The sequence below is a fragment of the Hippopotamus amphibius genome, chromosome 4, assembly GCF_030028045.1.
Source record: "Hippopotamus amphibius kiboko isolate mHipAmp2 chromosome 4, mHipAmp2.hap2, whole genome shotgun sequence".
Taxonomy (NCBI): Eukaryota; Metazoa; Chordata; class Mammalia; order Artiodactyla; family Hippopotamidae; genus Hippopotamus; species Hippopotamus amphibius.
This window is the reverse complement of record NC_080189.1, coordinates 63,378,249-63,395,634: the sequence shown is the minus strand read 5'-3', so window position 1 is coordinate 63,395,634 and position 17,386 is coordinate 63,378,249. Positions and strand designations below refer to the sequence as shown.

The 17,386-nt window shown below is 33.9% G+C and overlaps 1 pseudogene; it reads right to left on the bottom strand.

The window, feature by feature from the left end:
* Positions 1-289: 289 nt before the first annotated feature.
* Positions 290-17,386, bottom strand: part of LOC130851880 (60S ribosomal protein L9-like) — a 30,523-nt pseudogene continuing 13,426 nt past the window's right edge.

Sequence of the window (17,386 nt, the reverse complement as noted above, 5' to 3'; positions counted from 1 at the left end):
GAAGAGTGGATTGAATAGACATGTATTTCACAGGTAGAACTAACAAACTTATAATTGAGCAAATACAGTTCATAGAGAAAGACGAATTAAGGATGATTCTTGGCTTGAGCAAGTGATGGTTCCATTATAAAAACAGAAGACAGTCTGTGGATAGAGAGGGTAATCAGATGATCTGGATTTTTTGTTGTTGTTTTTTCAATAGAGGTTTTTACTGCATCTTTAAAATGTCACAAGAAGGTTTTAGGAGTCATCGGGCATCTTGTTTCCATAGCTAGACAACTCTTAGACTTTATTCATCAGCCTGCTGAACTTTTCCTTTTTCAGAAACAGATACCATCTCCAAATTTTCTGATATTCTCATGTATAACTGTTGTGGTTTGCTGAATCAAAATAGCTAATTTTGATACATGTTCAGTACCATTTTCTTCAAGAATTAACTCATCATTCTGGACTCGAGATCGTGAACAAGGAATGCCTTGCCTCTTTCAAACCCTGCAGGTGTAGTTCTCAACCTAGAAATTTCTAATTTCAACAAGAGACCCATTCTAAATAATGAGGTTGATGGGCAAGTGGCACAAACCTCATCTTGTAACAGAAGCCCAGTATGACACCGTTGGTCATGTTCTATGCATGACTATAGATAGTGTGAACAGTAGCTACTTCCTTTCTATTTCCACTATTTGTCAACGTTGGAGTCTCTTCATTCCAAGCAGACTGAATGAATTCTACATTGATGTGACTGAAGTTCCTCCACAGAGTTCTTCTGGGGTCCTTGAAAATAACTGTGCATCATTTCAGAGTGATGTTGACATTTTCTGGAATGTCAACAATCTGATGAGAATCATCTCTGTTCTCACAGCAGAGGTAACAGAAAGTATAAATGATCTGTTTTGAATGTATTATGCTTGAATTACCCCAGGGGAGATGTCAGGAAGATAGCTGAATATATGTGATTGAAGCTTACAGAAGAGATCTTGACAAAAGATATGAAGTTGGGAGCCATCAGCATGCAGGTAAATATTACTGATGGTCATAGGATTAAGTAAGATCATCTAAGTGCCACTTGTTAGATACCAGGGCTAAGTAATGTGTGTGGAAAACCTAAAAGTCTTTTGAGGATAAAATTGGAAACAAAATCATTTCTGCTAAAGAAATCATCACAGAGGACTGACCCACACTAAATCTGGGTTTTGTTTCTTGATTCATTTATGCCTAAAATTTATTCTATTTAGTTGTACAAGGCTTCTTGCATTGTTCAAAGAAACTCCTGTAATTCTATCATTTTATATACCATTTTCAAAGAATAAATTATCATGTTAAAGATGTTGGTGATTTACATGAAGACTTCATCAGAATAGTTAAATCTACAAAAGACAAAGAGCTGGCTGATGAAAGTGTTGACAAAGGTAAGGCTTACACAGCTTTCACAAAAATGCAGTTCAGAGTGACGACTTGGACTGTTAGAAATAAATGACATTAGTTTATATTAAAAGTTATATATTTCAGCTGAAAATTATTCAAGTAGAAGATTGGGGATACATATCTATGTAATAGTTTACTTCTTTTAAATTTGGAGGTCAAAAAAATAAAGGGTAAACTTCATTTAACCATGTGATGTAGGAACTCAAAATAAAATGTAAATTTAAGCTGTGTGGCAATCAGCTAAAATCAGATAGATCTGAAGTGTAATCCATGCCATCATTTCTCAGCAATGTGTCTTTGGAGACTTACTCTCTATGCCACTTGTCAAATTGTCATAATAACAGTCTAGAACATAAAGAGCTTTCCTCAAACATTGTTTGAGGGGATTTTTCCATGTTACTCAGCACATTAGAAAATTATTTTAATAGTTGCACAATGGTCCATTTTCTGAAAGTTCTAAACCATAAACTTATCTATTATCCTCTTATTGGATATTTAAAATCTTTTTCATTTTACATTATTATCATAACTTTTTGTTTTGAATCTTAGCCCTTGGTATTCTGTAGAAACTCTGCTATACACCCTCCAGTCTATTCACTTGACCCTCTCTTAGAGGATGTTTAGAGAGCCTCTACTCCTTCACTGTCCTCTCATACGTCTAAGACTTCTTTATTTTCCCCCTCAGCTTGCTGACCTTGCTTCCTATGCGAAGGAAGGAAGGAAGGAAGGGAAAAAGAGAAAAAAAAAAAGAGAAAAAGAAGCAAACAGAAGAAAATGTTCCAAGCTGCTACAATCAAGTCACCTATTTGTAGCTGTGCCTATACATTCTGTCTTCCCTTCTGTTACTCTGAATGAACAGCCTGTGTTTTCATTGAAGGACATTTCTTCCACTTGTACACCTGCTCAAACACATTGCTCAGGGAATTTTTCTTTGTCTTGGACATTATAACTTTCCCTCTTGACTAAATTATCCCAAGAGCATACAAGCTTTCTGCTATTTCTCCCATCTTAAAAAAAGTAAGAAAAAAATTCTCAATACCACATCCTTTTTCTACCTTATCTGCTCTCCTTTAGAAGAAAACTTCTCAAAGTTTTCTTTATAAGCTGTCTTCAGTTCCTATCTTTTCATTCTCTTGAATCCAGTCCAATTAGCATTTCACCCCATATGCTAACAAAACTTCCCTCAAGGTTATCACTACCTCCATATTTTAAGCTAATAATAAATGTACCATTCTCATCTTATTTAAAAGACCAGCAGTACTAATAAGGCTGAGGATGGTCTCCTTAATATACTCTCTTCAATCAGCATCTAGGTTTTCATGCGCTCTTCTTTCTCTCCCAAATTTTCTAGCTGCTCCTTCTCATTCAGTTTTGCTAGGTTTACAGTATCTCATGACCTCTAAACACTAGAAAAGCTCAAACTTCAGTTCTAACCTTAAAACCTCTTGATTTTATACCATCACTTCCCTGTGATCTCCTCCATGAAACTTTTATGCTGAAAACTTCCAAATTTATATCACCAGCTCAGACCTCTCAACTCTAGACCTAGATGTACAACTTTCTAGTAGATATACCTCTTGGGAATGTGTTATCTCAAAGACTAAATTCATGATCTGTACCTCCAAATCTGCCCTTCCCACGATCTTTCTAAAAATCAATAAAATCAGTCTTCCTAAAATTAATCAGTAAATCAATACTCTGTCTTTCCCACTGCTCAGGTCAAAAAAAAAAGTCATTTGCAATTTCATTTTTTTTCCCTCTTATACTTTTCCTGTCACCACATTCTTTCCTTTCTACCTTTAAAATATATGCAGTGTCTGAACATTTGTCATTATTTCCATCACTCCTCTCTTAATACAAGCTACCACTATCACTCACTTAGATTATCATAATAACCATCTAGCTCAGGAGTGTGCACTTTTTCCCACAAGGATCAGACAGTGAGTGTTTTAGGTACTGCAGGTCATAAGGTCCTGTTGCAACTACTTACCTCTGCCACAGTGTTAAAGCAGTCATCAACAATATGCAATTTAATAAATGTGGCTGTGTTCCAGTAAAACTGTATTTACTAAAACAGGAAGCTGGCCAGATGTGATCTATGGGCTCTAATTTTCCAACACCTATTCTAGTTTGTCTCCCTGCCTCATCCTTCTTTCCTAATATCTATTCTCAACACAAGGCCCACAGTGATCCCTTTGAAATGAAAACCAAAGCACGTGATACATCTACTCAAAATGCTTATGCTCACATTTCACTCACAGTAAAGGCCAAAATTCTCAGTGTGGCATACAAAGTTTCTAAACAAAACGTTTCTTCAATTTTTCTCCGTGTGATCCAGCCACATTGATCTTTCTGCTGGTCGTTGAACTTGCCACATGCATGAGGGCATTTGTCCTTCCTATGTCCTGAGAACCCACAGAATTGCAAAGCTCACTCTCCACCTTTCTTAGGTCCCTGATGAAATGTCACATTTTCAATGAAGCCTTTCCTCCCTAAGAAACTACCATCACCTTCCTCCCAACATGTCCCACTCTCTTTTCCTCCTTTATCCTTTTTCCACCATCACCAGCTGATATGCTAAAAAGTTTAATTTTTGTTTTTCCCTCAGAATACATCCCATTAGAATATTGGGATATACTTGTGGATGAGTTCGTTTTAATGGTTTTCTATTTTATCCCCAGAGTCCAAAACAGTTTCTGGTATATAATTTGGGACCAGTAAATAAATATTTGTTAAATGAAACATTGTAAACAAACATGGGGAGGGCAAGAGAGGGTTCCTGGCCTAGATGCACTGAAGAAAAATTACTGTATCACAAGATAGAAGTTGTTTAAAACTTCAAATGTAATATGCCAAGGTTTATCTCTAAATTTTTTTACATTAGGTTTTGATGTCCTTTCTTCCCCTCTTTCTCTATGATGCTTAATTTTTTGTGTCAACATGATTGAACTAAGGGATGCACTGATAGTTGGTAAAACATTTTTTCTGGATATTTCAGTGAGGGAGTTTCTAGAAGAGATTAGCATTGGAATTGAACTGAATAAAGCAGATGTCCCTCCCCAATATGGAAAGGCTTCAGCCAATCCATATGGAGGCCCATATAGGGCAAAAAAGGTGGAGGAAGAGTGAATTTTCTTTGTCTCTGGTTGATCTGGGACATCTATCTTCTCTTGCCCTCCTGGTTCTCAGACTTTCTGACTCAGACCAGTACTTACATCATTGGTCTCCCAATTCTCAGGCTTTCAGACTCAGACTAAATTCCACCACTGGCTTTCCTGGCTCTCCTGTTTGCAGACAGCACATCCTGGGACCTCTTGGCCTCCTTAACTATGTGATCCAATTCCTATAATAAATCTCTTTTTATCTCTTTCTACATCTATATTTTTATTTACTATTGGCTCTGTTTCTCTGGAGAACCTTGACTAGTATAGTCTCCAAAATGAAAATGACTGTTCAGTTGTGAAGCTTTCAATATTACTCAACAGAACTACATGTACACAGTCATATGTATACTATTTCCAGTTTACATATTAATCTCATATTTTCTCTTATTATTCTCACAAATGAAACAGATAGGTCCAGTATTATACTTAGGAGCAAAGAACTTCAGTGACTACTTTAAAGCATTCTGTGTATTACAGCACTTATCCCTCTAAACTCAAACCATTATTTTCATTGTTGACAACTCCCACTAGATCAGCATGCTGTTGAGTATATCTAATTTAACTAGTAATTTAGTAACTAATTTAACTGGTAATATACAAGATCTCCCAGTTTCAGGTGTGCGAAAAGCACTGAATGAATGAATGAACAGATGAATCAATAGTTAGCAGTACTGGCATGAGGGCTTGGGCTCTCTTACTTCTAGGATGGTCTTCTCTCCACTACAGCATACTTCCTTTATGGTAACTTCACAAATACTTGTTAAAAGGGTAGAAAGTCTCCTGGACTTCAAGTTTAAAAAACAAAGACAGAAAAGCTAAAAACCCTACACACCCAACTGCTATTCTAACTAGACAACAGATAAATTCATGAAATGAAAAGACTAATAGAAGCAAACCATAGAACTGGTTTCACAAGGTTATTCTGAAAACAAATGCAGCAATAAATTAGTCAGTGGCTGGGTCTGAAAAGAGAACCTAGACAGGATAAAGAACGGCTGGTAGATGACTCTATAATAGTAATTCTTAACTGTATTTAGTTTTGGTTCCTGAACCCCTGGCATCAGTATCACACAGGATGCTTGTTAAGAATTCAGAGTTTGTGACCCCCAAACCAATCCCCGAATTTCTGGAGAGCTAATCCTGGAATCTGAATTTTTAACTATCCCTCATATTCTTATACGCACTTTAGTTTCACAATCAGAGACTTGCTACTAAAAATGCGTGCTGGAACCAGCAGCAAGGACACCACTCTAGAATGTGCTTGTGATAATGCATATTCTCAGGCCTCTCCTCAAACCTACCAACCCGAGCCTGCATTCTAACAAGGTCCCTGGGTGATCTGAATGCAAATTAAACTTTAAGAAGCTCTACTCTTGAGAGCATCTTTCCATAAGCAATGAAACATAAAGGAACTATCATTTCCCCTATTAGCTGGTCTTTCTTTACACTTTCCCTTAATCACTCTCCAATGTTACTTTAGAGCCCTACATGGAACCTAGACCATTAATTTACATAAGATGGAATTATGTAATAAATAAAAACAGAACGTTCGAAGAGGAAAGGACCTTAGAGAGCACCTCCTTGAACTCATTCATTTTACACAGGCATAAACATCAGACCCAGAGAGGTCATCTGGGCTCACAAAGATAAGTGATGGTTAAGCCAAGAAGATATTTCAGGCCCCCTGATTCTGATTTCCTGGCTACTTTAATTATATGCTCCTTCCTTCCAGAAGAATTTTACTCATAATTTGGATTTTACTAAAAATTTGGCCTTTAACTTACAGTTTTTTTCAAAGCAAAGTGAAATAGCATGTAAGAAATCCACTGTTAGTCAAGTGTGACATCATCAGTCATCTTAAAAAGGGACCAATTAAAAAAGTGGACTAGCCTTCCCTATAATCAGGAAGATTATTTTTTAATCTAATTCATTTTTCAGAATATTTACTCAAAATCAATCACTGTCGGTTTATAACAATAATCAGAGAGGAGTTAGAAAACATTGGTGATATTGCAGGGTTCAATTTCTTCCCAAGATAAGAAGATCAAATCAATCCAACAACTGGGAATTGCATTACAACTATTTCTAAGTGGAGTTTAGCTGCATCATTTTACATTCCAGGCCCTTTGGTCTCCAATGTTCAATTTTCTTGTGTGAAAAGTATACACACAGTGGATATAAGATGGTATTTTAGAACTAATTACAGCCCCTTTCAGCTTCCTAAAGGAGGCTTTCTTAGCACAAGCAAATGCCTTCCTTCGTTTCTTTCTTTGCTTTTTGTCTAGTCAAAAAGGAATGACAAGTAACTCAGACTTGAATGATTCTCTTTTGAGTTGTGAAAGGGACAAATAAGAAAGATGTGCCAGTAAAGCAATAATACAGTGAATTTACATATTAATGATGATCCACTCATACAGGATTTGTTTCTCAAATAAACAACCTAAGCTGTTCTGCCTCTCCACCCTAACATGTGTGAAATCATTTAGCACAGTGCCTAACACAGGGGTTCTAAATAAACATTACTGTCGTTTTTTATAAACCCCAAACCATAACATAAGCATTTCGCCCAAGAATTAAAGCAGATTTTTAAAGCCCAGTTAACTCTTTCAGAAGAGAGAATGTTACATGATTCAAAATGTAACTGTTTGTACTTAGAAACTGTGAAAAAATGTTGGTCAGGACACAAACAGTTTTGACAGAGGAACCCAATTGAGTGGATTCAGATTGTGTGCTAGGGGAAAAAACCACGCTGACTCATGGTCCATCTGACACTGTTTTTCTAGCCAAGTGCTTCATTATATAAGAATTTCTCTGATATGGCCACTTGCTATTAAAACTGCTCACAGTGACCTCAAATGTCACAAGAAACAACACAAGCATACTGGGTTCCTATATGCAAGACAGATAGATGACTCAATTGGGTCTAGAATGGTTTTAGAGGAATTGATCTTGAGCTAGGATTGGATAGCCATTTGATAATCTTTTAGCCTAAGCCTCAGTTCCTTCTCTAAGTTGGGGACACAAATATATACTTCAGAAGCTTTCTGGAAAGCATTAATATAATGCTGTAGGAAAGGTTTATATCCAGTGCCTGACCTAAGCTAGACACTCAGTGTTACTGATTTCCTTCTCCCTTTACACATGCTGGTCGGGTGACTTCTTGTCTACATCCCTAAAAACAGCAAAAACTATAGAATTTGGCAACCTCTGTTCAATCCAAGCCAGCTTACACATCCAGGAGTAGACCAGCCCTATAGTGGGCAGAACTGCCACAAAGGATAGTTGGAAATCAGGAGGACAGTACCTCTCGATTATGTCTAGCTCTATGTATGCAAATATATTTGGAATTCAGTCAAAAAAAAAAAAAAAACGACACTAGAAATTTGAATTTAAGAGTCTTAATTTCAAAGACTAAATGATTACCAGAGCGTCTATTTTGCCCAGAGATTTTTCACATGAAAGCAATAGGTAATTACTTTCTCAGCAGAAATTATAAGATTTTGGAATTGCAGACAAACTTGTAATTTTTCAGTGATCACCAATACTCTCAAGTCAAAACCTAGTAAAAGTAGATAAATAAAAAGAAATCCTACAAGACTGAATTTAGCCATCTTTCTATTTCATACACATGTATTTCACTTAATTGAGCTAAGAGGATACAGTATTCAACTGATGGTTTTAGTCAATATAGGCTTTAGAACAATGATTCAGTCAAAGGTTCATATTAGGAAACTTTGTAGCCTACTAACACCGTGAAATATATTATTGAAATCTTTGGGAGTATGTTCTCAGGCTATGTAAGCACCATGAATTTAATTCAGTACATCTTTTTTTTGTTAGATTTTTCTCTGCTAATAAGAGAGCTTCAACAGGTGGCACCTGAATTTTTAGCATACCACAAAAATCAAAGTATATGTTGTAGAATTAAGGACTGGGTTCTTAAGTGACACAGCAATAGTTAAGCCACTGCATGAATGTAGTATACATGATACTGTACTGCACAAGACACTCATAAGCTTGAGAAATTAGGTACATTGCAAATAGTGGCTTGATTGTACTGTGAAAATGATCTAATTCATACTAAGAGGGTAAAAAAAAATATTATTATGAAAGAGAAACTCTTGGGAAGATGGGAATTGTATTAGTTTGCTAGTGCTGAAATAACAAAATACCACAGCTGGGTGGCTTAAATAACAGAAATTTATTTCTCACACTTTTGGAGACTAAAGTCCAAGATCAAGGTGTTAGCAGATTTGGTTTCTCCTGAGACCTCTTTCCTTGGCTTACAGATGGCAGTTCTTTTGATGTGTCCTCACATGGCCTTTTCTCTATATGTGTGCATCCCCGGTTCTCTCTCTCCTCTTATAAAGAATATCAGTTATATTGGATTAGGGCTCTACTGGTCTCATTTTAACAATCACCTTTGAAAGCCCTATGTATAAATATAGTACATGAATTAAGATCACCCAAATAACCTCATTTAACCTCAATTATCACTTTTACTATTGCTAAATATAGTTACATTCTGTGGTACTGAGGGTTAGAATTTCAACATAAGAATTTGGTTGGTGTGGGAAGGGTGGCAGTAGGGGACACAATTCAGCCCATAACAGAAATATATCTGCATGTGGCCAGGTCCTGTTTCCTGCTGTGAATTTTCCACTGTTTAAACTGAGTTCCCTTTATGAAACAGTCAATTAGGAAATTCTTGCATGTTTTGTTACATATCCATCATTCTATTATCACTCTTGTAGGTCTTTAGGTTAGCTACTGATAGGACATAGATGGCATATTTTTCAGACCCTTTTATTATGACTAAGATTCTCGTAAAAATCTTTTACTTGGAATGGAGTTAATAGCTGAGCATAAAACTAAACACCACATTTGGCATCCAAGCTTCCTTTAAAATTTTCATAGGAACAAACTGCCAGGTTCAAACAGTACAGTTTAGTAACTTTCTTTTTTCCCCAAATCAAAGTAAAGACTTAGCAGTGTTGTTAGAGAAAATGTAATTGCTACTGTTACATAAGGATTCTCAAAAAGAACATTTAATTGGTATTTCTGTATACATTTAACTTCTAATAAATTGTAAGTCAAATTGTGAAATGTGAAACTAATGTAAAGAATAGTAAATTCATTCAATCCTCCATAATTTTGGAGCCCTAAAAGGTGAATTTCTCTAAATCCTTTTGCTATGAAGTAAAGAGTAAGTTTTACCAAACGTTTTCAGTATTTGTTTCCTTTGGAGAAAAAGTAATTTGGGTGTTGGATATAATGCAAACTACTTAAAATATTTGTATTATCTTGGCTGAGAAGAGCTATAAGCATTGTTTCATTGGAACTGATGGTATTTCTCTAATCTTCTGTCTGATGCACTAGTTTCAGCCTGACACTATGTCTATGACTTGCTGCTACAGCACATTAGGATAGTACAAGGCACTATCTGCCCTTCAGGGTTTCCCTTCATACAAATCTGGGTTCTATCCTTTCAAAGGCAAGAAGGGAGTTTCTTTGCCTTTCCCAAGACATGCTGAAAAACTTTTACTTTAATACTGCTATGTTTTACCACATATTTCATTTTTAAATCTCTATTTCATTCTTTTCCTATTAATATTATTTCTTACTAAAAAACTTAATACAAGAAACAGTTCCATTCTGAGAACAGTAAAGATCAAGTTTAGAAGATTTATAAAATGATCACAAATATTTCAAGACAAACAATTCATATTGAGCATAACTTTGTAAACATCCAGATTTTTTTTTTTTTTTTTTTTTGGCCAGGGGTCAGGGTAGGTAGGGTGAATCATTTTATTCTCTTATTTGTAAGTGGTTATTTAGTTGCAAGCAATAAAAACTCACCCTCCCCCCCCCAAAAAAAAAGGAAAATATTTTAGGATACTTAGTTCGCAGAATTGAAGTTTAGCATTCACTTATAAGAACAGAAATCAGAGCAACTCTAGAGAGTTTAATCTCTTATAAATTGAGATGTACAGAGACTGGAAATGCTACTAAAATTGGAATTTGCTAGAGATTACCAGATAATAAAGATATTGCAAAGATTTATGGCAAAAGAATGAGAAAACAAACACTCCTTAACTAAAATGCTCTAAAATAATCCATTGTTTAGATCACTGGAAGCAAAAGATAGAAGATAAAGAGAAAAGATTTATCCCATAGAAATAGTGATAAAATAAGCATGGATCAACAAGATGGCATAAAGTTCTAAGATTTTCTTCCAACTTTCAAATCATACTGAGTAGAAGGAAAGCTTTGGAAAAGTTAGTGGCTAAAATGGACTAACTCAGAGCTTTATCACCATTTTTAAAGGATATGCTTTTATTAAAAAAAAAAGAAATGATACAACAAAACAAGACAAAATAGAAGAGACAACATGGCTCTCAGCTTGGTTTATGCCATTAAGAGCCTATACATTATTCTTTATAAAGCAAAAGATGTTTATCCAACCAACATTAATCTATTCATGTAGGAACACTGACATTAGCCAATTATTCAAGTCCATCTACAAAGTTTCACCTATCTTATTATATTTAATATTCATACTGTATTATCTAGCTCTATATCATATAAAAGTATACAATTATAAAAAATTACATAGATATATTTTATTTATAAGAAAAAGTACATAAAGTGTCACTCTGGGGAAAAATATAGAAAGGTAGAGTAAATGGGCCAAAATAATTTAAAAATACAATTGAAGAACATTTCTTTTTTTTTTTTTTTGAACTTTTATTGAGATACAATTGACATACAATAAACTGCATATATTTAAAGTGTACAATTTGATTTTTTTCTTATTAGTAATGTATATACAGCAATCCCAATCTCCCAATTCATGCCCCCCAGCCCCCTCCCCACCTCCCCACCCCCACTTTCCCCACTTGGTGTCCATATGTTTGTTCTCTACATCTGTGTTTCTATTTCTGCCTTGCAAACCAGTTGATTTGTACCATTTTCCTCTATTCCACATATATGTGTTAATATACGATATTTGTTTTTCTGACTCACTTCACTCTGTACATCTCTAGGTCCATCCATGTCTCTACAAATGTCCCACTTTCATTCCTTTTTATGGCTGAATAATACTCGATTGTATATACGTGTCATATTTTCTTTATCCATTCCTCTGTTGATGGGCATTTTGGTTGCTTCCATCACCTGGCTATTGTAAATAGTGCTGCAATGATGAAGAACATTTCTAAAACTAGAGTTGAAATTAAATACTTAAAAGATAAAGCAAATTATGTACAAATGTTTTTAAATGTTTTCTTTAGCCTCTTCCATAATAACATTCAACTTTACAATATAGTAGAATAATATCTAAAAAAAGTTTGAAAGAAAGGATGGTGGCACATCCTTTATATATAGGCAATTTGTCTTTCAAAAATACAATGAGAAATAGGCATTCTTTAGCAAGCTTGGACACTGGGAATATAGCATATGTGAAAATTATATTTGAGGATAAACTACAAGATTAATCAAACTGAAGAATCCTAGAATGGAAATGTTGTGATAAACAGGTTTTAGATCTATAAAGGTAATACCCAGTAAAGGAGACAAGTAAGATTTCACAACTGTAAATAAGCAGTATGTAGCCTGACAATATAAAAATAAAAGTATAATTAAACAATATAGAGATGGAGGAGAAAGAAATAAGTTAATTTCCTTATAATTTTTGTCAAGAATTCAATATAGACTAAAACTGAAATATTAAGAGAAACACAATAATGAATTCATAACCCTAAGTGTCTTCATAATATTCTTTTACAAATTGAGAAGTTTCTTTAAATACTTATGTCATTTATTATAGAGAAATATAAATTAAGCAATTACCTCAGTTTGGTCTTATTTTCTTTTTGTAAATACATTTATTTAATGCTTTATGTTAAAAGCAGGTATAATGCAATCCCAGATTTTAAAATTAGTTCTATTTATTTGCTTTTATATTTTCATAGAGATAAGTTTGGAACAATGTTACCCAGTTGTTAATAAATGACTATATCTCAAACACTTTTCTTTTCTTTATCCATTGCATGTTTTGGACTACATTTTTATAATAGCTGCATATAATCTTAACAGAAAAGTCACCATTCTTTCCAAAAAATGTACTCTGTATGATAACATATATAGAGTATTTAAAATATCAACTCATAGAATTATATAAATTGGAGGAAATCATAGTATCTATCCTAGACTTGACATGAAGATTTATTGTAAAAACTTAGAACTGTCCCTAGCACATAGTAAGCATACAATATGCATTAGCTACTCCTTCGGCTAATCACATTTATGCTAGTAGAGCTGTTATGTTTACTTAAGTGAGAATCTGATAAATTATAATTTGCAAACCCTAACTCATATGTTTTTCTCTTGAAAAACAGAACAATAACTACTAAAGCATTATTATGGGGGTTAAAAAAATCATTATTTAAAGGCAGATGCTGGGTAGTTGCCTAGGCTAACTCTCTAAGTGATTCACTCTTTTATATCACCCCATTGTACCCATTTATAATTAAATACTTGCTGTGACTAAAGTATTCTGTGAGGTACTCTAGACACAGTAGCGAACAAGATAGATTGCAGGTAGATATTCAAGGTTTCTCACCAATAGTAAAAGTTCTGTATGGTAAATCTTGTAATATAAAATTTCTAACATCCTGATTAACATAGTTAATATATTTCAACGTTGATTGTGAAAGAATTCAGATGTTTAAACTACATTAAGCTTATTTGCATCCTTATATAAATTCTGATATGATTTTCAGTCATAATTTTTTGAAAGCATCAAGCTTTTAATATTTAATACTGATTCAAATAAGGTTTTGACTTACATCCTCATATGTTCCATATCCTTTCTTTCAGAAGACTATGAGGCTATGCTAAAGAAAAATGAGTTATAAGGTCAAGAGATCCCCATTTCCCAACAACCACTTCCCAATAGGAACCACTGCACGTTCTAACTACAACTTAATTTTTGACAAGTTTTCTTAGTGTTTCATAAATTAATAAATTATTTTAATTAAGGCAATACATTTTTTAATAAAAGGGCATTACAATACACTGGCTCTGAAAATAATAAATTACCAAATATATAATGTCAAACACAAAAAATTCCAATAATGAACACATTCCCTACAAGTTATCTCTGTTTAATAATGAGCACAAACCACTATCTAATTCAGTTCATAAGGGCCAAATTTTAAATTATCTTAAAAATAGGTAATTCTTTAGATAAAAAGTTGAATACTTAAGCTAAATATTTGCAAACCCTCACACATATGGTAAGAAAATTATATTTTAGATGTTTAAGTCTTAAATATTTAATAGTAATCTGCCAGCTTGATACATGATTCACATAAATGCTTTACTACTGGAATTTAGAGAAATGATGTTACTTTTGTAATTACAATTCACTTCTTTATCTTTTGACACTGAGTGAGTTTTATTGAGTATGCTTGAAAATGTAAAATTCATAGACTAATTCTGAAATGATATTCCAATAAAGTAAGTTCACTCTTGAGAGGAATTTTATCAGAATGATAAACTGGTTTCAGTCAAGATGTGAATCCAAGTCACTATGGGAAAGTGATATTCTCCTTGGTTAGCCAAGAAGGTGTTGGAACTGGGTAAACCAATAAAAACTTAAATATTAAATAAACAGAGAATCAGGAACACGAAAAGCCTACAGTAGAATGTCTTGTCACACCAGCTAGGTAAAAATTATAAAAACTAAACCAGCAATAAGATTGCTAAAGAGAAGTCTTAACGAAATGTTCCAGCTGAGAAAAAGATGCAGCAACTGGAAAGGAAAGCAGGCAGGACAAATTGCCTCTGAAGCAACTTTACTGCCTCCAGAGGAAATGTTTTCAGTGCTGTGGCTTTTTTTTTTTTTTTTTACCAAAAGCATAATGTTCAGACTAGAAGAGGTTTCGGCACTCTCAAATGCCTCTGCTGGGAACACAAATAAGTAAAGATTTTCTAAGTACCAAATTCATAGCACATAAAAAATTTTCAAACATGCCGATATTTTATGATTACCACACATGTAATCTTTACAATTTAATATGAATATGCAAAAAGGATTTTCATCCCACAGTATTTTTGAGAGCACTGATCAGAGATTATTTTAATAGAAAACCTAAATAGTCAACAAAAGCCAGTTGGCTAAATTAATTATGGTAATGCTATGTAATCATAAGAACTCTTGAAAAACTCCAGTAAATTGATATATATAGGCACATAGATGGCTGTCATGTATGGTGAAAAATGCAAATTGCACAACTATATGTATAATATGATTATGTTATATATTCATATAATTACACATATACACTTAAATACAGGTGTCTGCAAATAATTGTGTGCATAAATTATAGATTTTGTGTTTAGATAGATATATATGTTTAGAACAAACAGGTAGATGTTACCCACATGAGGGACTGTTTTTTGCATACTCAATTTCTGTCTCAGTCAAGGTTGAGACAAATTTCGAAACTTTTACCTCTCCTCTACAAAATATATTTATTTCATAAAGCTTCAGACAACTTTTTACTCAAGATACTGTAGAGAAAAAGAAGGGAAAACATTATATGCAGCATAGAAAAATAATTTAATAACCCTCATGGGACATTTCTGTTTTCTTGCCAAATTCTCTTACTTGTTATTTGTCTTCTCTCTCTCATCTTCATCCTCAATCTCTCTCACTCCCTCATTCATTCATTCTCTCTCTCTTTCCTACCAAGGCTCCCTATTCATCCTCTCATATTAGCCTCTAAAAATCATTATTTTTTAAGGAATTTTGCTTTTTTACATTCTCTCATCTCCAGAAACAATGGATATAAAGAGTTCCTATTTCATAAATGGTCATCTCCCTGGGAAAAATAAAATTTCAATATAGTCTTTTGTGTATGAATGTACACGTTTTAAAAAATTACTGCATGGTATTCACCAAGCTGTTGATAGTAGTTATAGGAAGTTTCGAAGAGTAAGGTTGAGAGCAGAAAGACTCATAATCTATACATCCATATGTGATTGGCTTGAGTGCTCTGCAATAAAAATAAACTATTTTGTATATTTTGTGTAAAATAAATATTTCAATCCAATGTTTTCACTCACCCATGTTATTCTTGCAAGCTCCTATCTTGTCTTCTACATCTAATCTTACCTCTTTCAATATACTTTTAATAGTGCAATCAGCATGATAATTTTTAAATGCAAAATTTATACTATTGCTCATGTTATACTCCTAAATTGGTTTGATCTTAGGATAAAGGTCAGCTTTCTTAACAGAACTTATAGACTTCTTATGAACTACTGTTACCTTTATCCTCCTTAACCTCATCTGTTGTCAATTCGTTTGACATATTTTTCTCTTTAGTTCTTTTATAGGTCAATCCTTTCTTCTATGATATTTAACAATTTTTTCATTGCTAAAATTTCTTTCCCTTTTCTTCCAAATCCCCCTCTTTCCTACCTAACTTTTATTCAGTCTTCAGGATTATACTTAAATGCCCTTTCTTTTAATTCTTCCCTGAATTCAGTAAGTGCTCCTCATATACATTCCTACAGCACAATGAATCTTTGCTCTTATCACTCTTGTAACACATTACTTTTTTAAAGTTTTCTATATTCTTCATTAGATACTAAGTTCCCTGAGAAAAGCCACTATATGCACTTTATTCAATGCTACATCCCAAATGCTTGGCATGTAGGAGGTGTTAAAATAGATGTTTCAATAATCATTAAACCATTTGGTAAGTAAACTGAGTATCTATTCACTATTCATGTGATAAATAATGTATCAGACTTGCTCTATCTGCTAAAATGAGATAGCTTGTATCAGACTAACCTTCCCCTCAAAAGCAAAGGTAAACTTTGAAGAACACACACACAAAAAAATCCTTTCAAAGCATAGAAGAGTAACTAAGATGCTCAGGATTTGAGAGACAAGGATCCCAGAAGGAAAAAAAAAAAAATGTATTGATGAGAGCTTTATATTCACCACTGCTTTTTCCTCAGGGCATTTTTTTTCTAATTTGCATTGCAGGGCATAGAATTCAAACAGAAAGTTGTGGCTTGGTGCAGGAGTCTTACTGAGTAAGGAGGTCAAAAATTGGAGTTTGAGGCTCCAATGAAGCAAGAAGGAGGGTAGGAGCTAAGATCCTCTGGAGATAAAGAGACGGGGTCCATTATTTTACATAGTCTCCCTCAAGGCATTTGCGGATTCCTCAACTGTACATGCACTGAGTAAGAATTTAAAAGACAGGTGCTATGAAGATAAAATGAGGTTTTAAAAATATTGTGGTGTTAATGAGACAAAAATAGAAGTCTAAAAGCCCAGCAAAGAAGAGCATTTCTTAATGCTTTTAACTGAGATCCTAGAATCATCTCAATTGTGGTTGGAAAAGATAATTTTCCTACAAGAGGAAAATTAAGTTCTATCCTAGACAAGCATAGTCAATCCTCATTATTCAAGGATTTCATATTTGTAAATTTGCTAACTCACTAAAATTTATTTGTATCCCATCACTCTCCCCTGACCCCAAAGAAAAAAAATCAATACTTAGAGTGTTTTCACAGTCATTTGTGGACATGCATAGAGTGGTAAAAATTCTGAGTTGCCCAACACCTACATTCTCAGCTGAAGTCAAACAAGGTGACACTCTGCCTTCTTGTTTCATCTGTCAAGCTACAAATATCCTTTTTGTGATAATTTTTTTTGCATAATTTTTTTTGCTTTTTGTGATTTCTTGTTGAAAATGACCCCCAAAGCACAGTGCTGT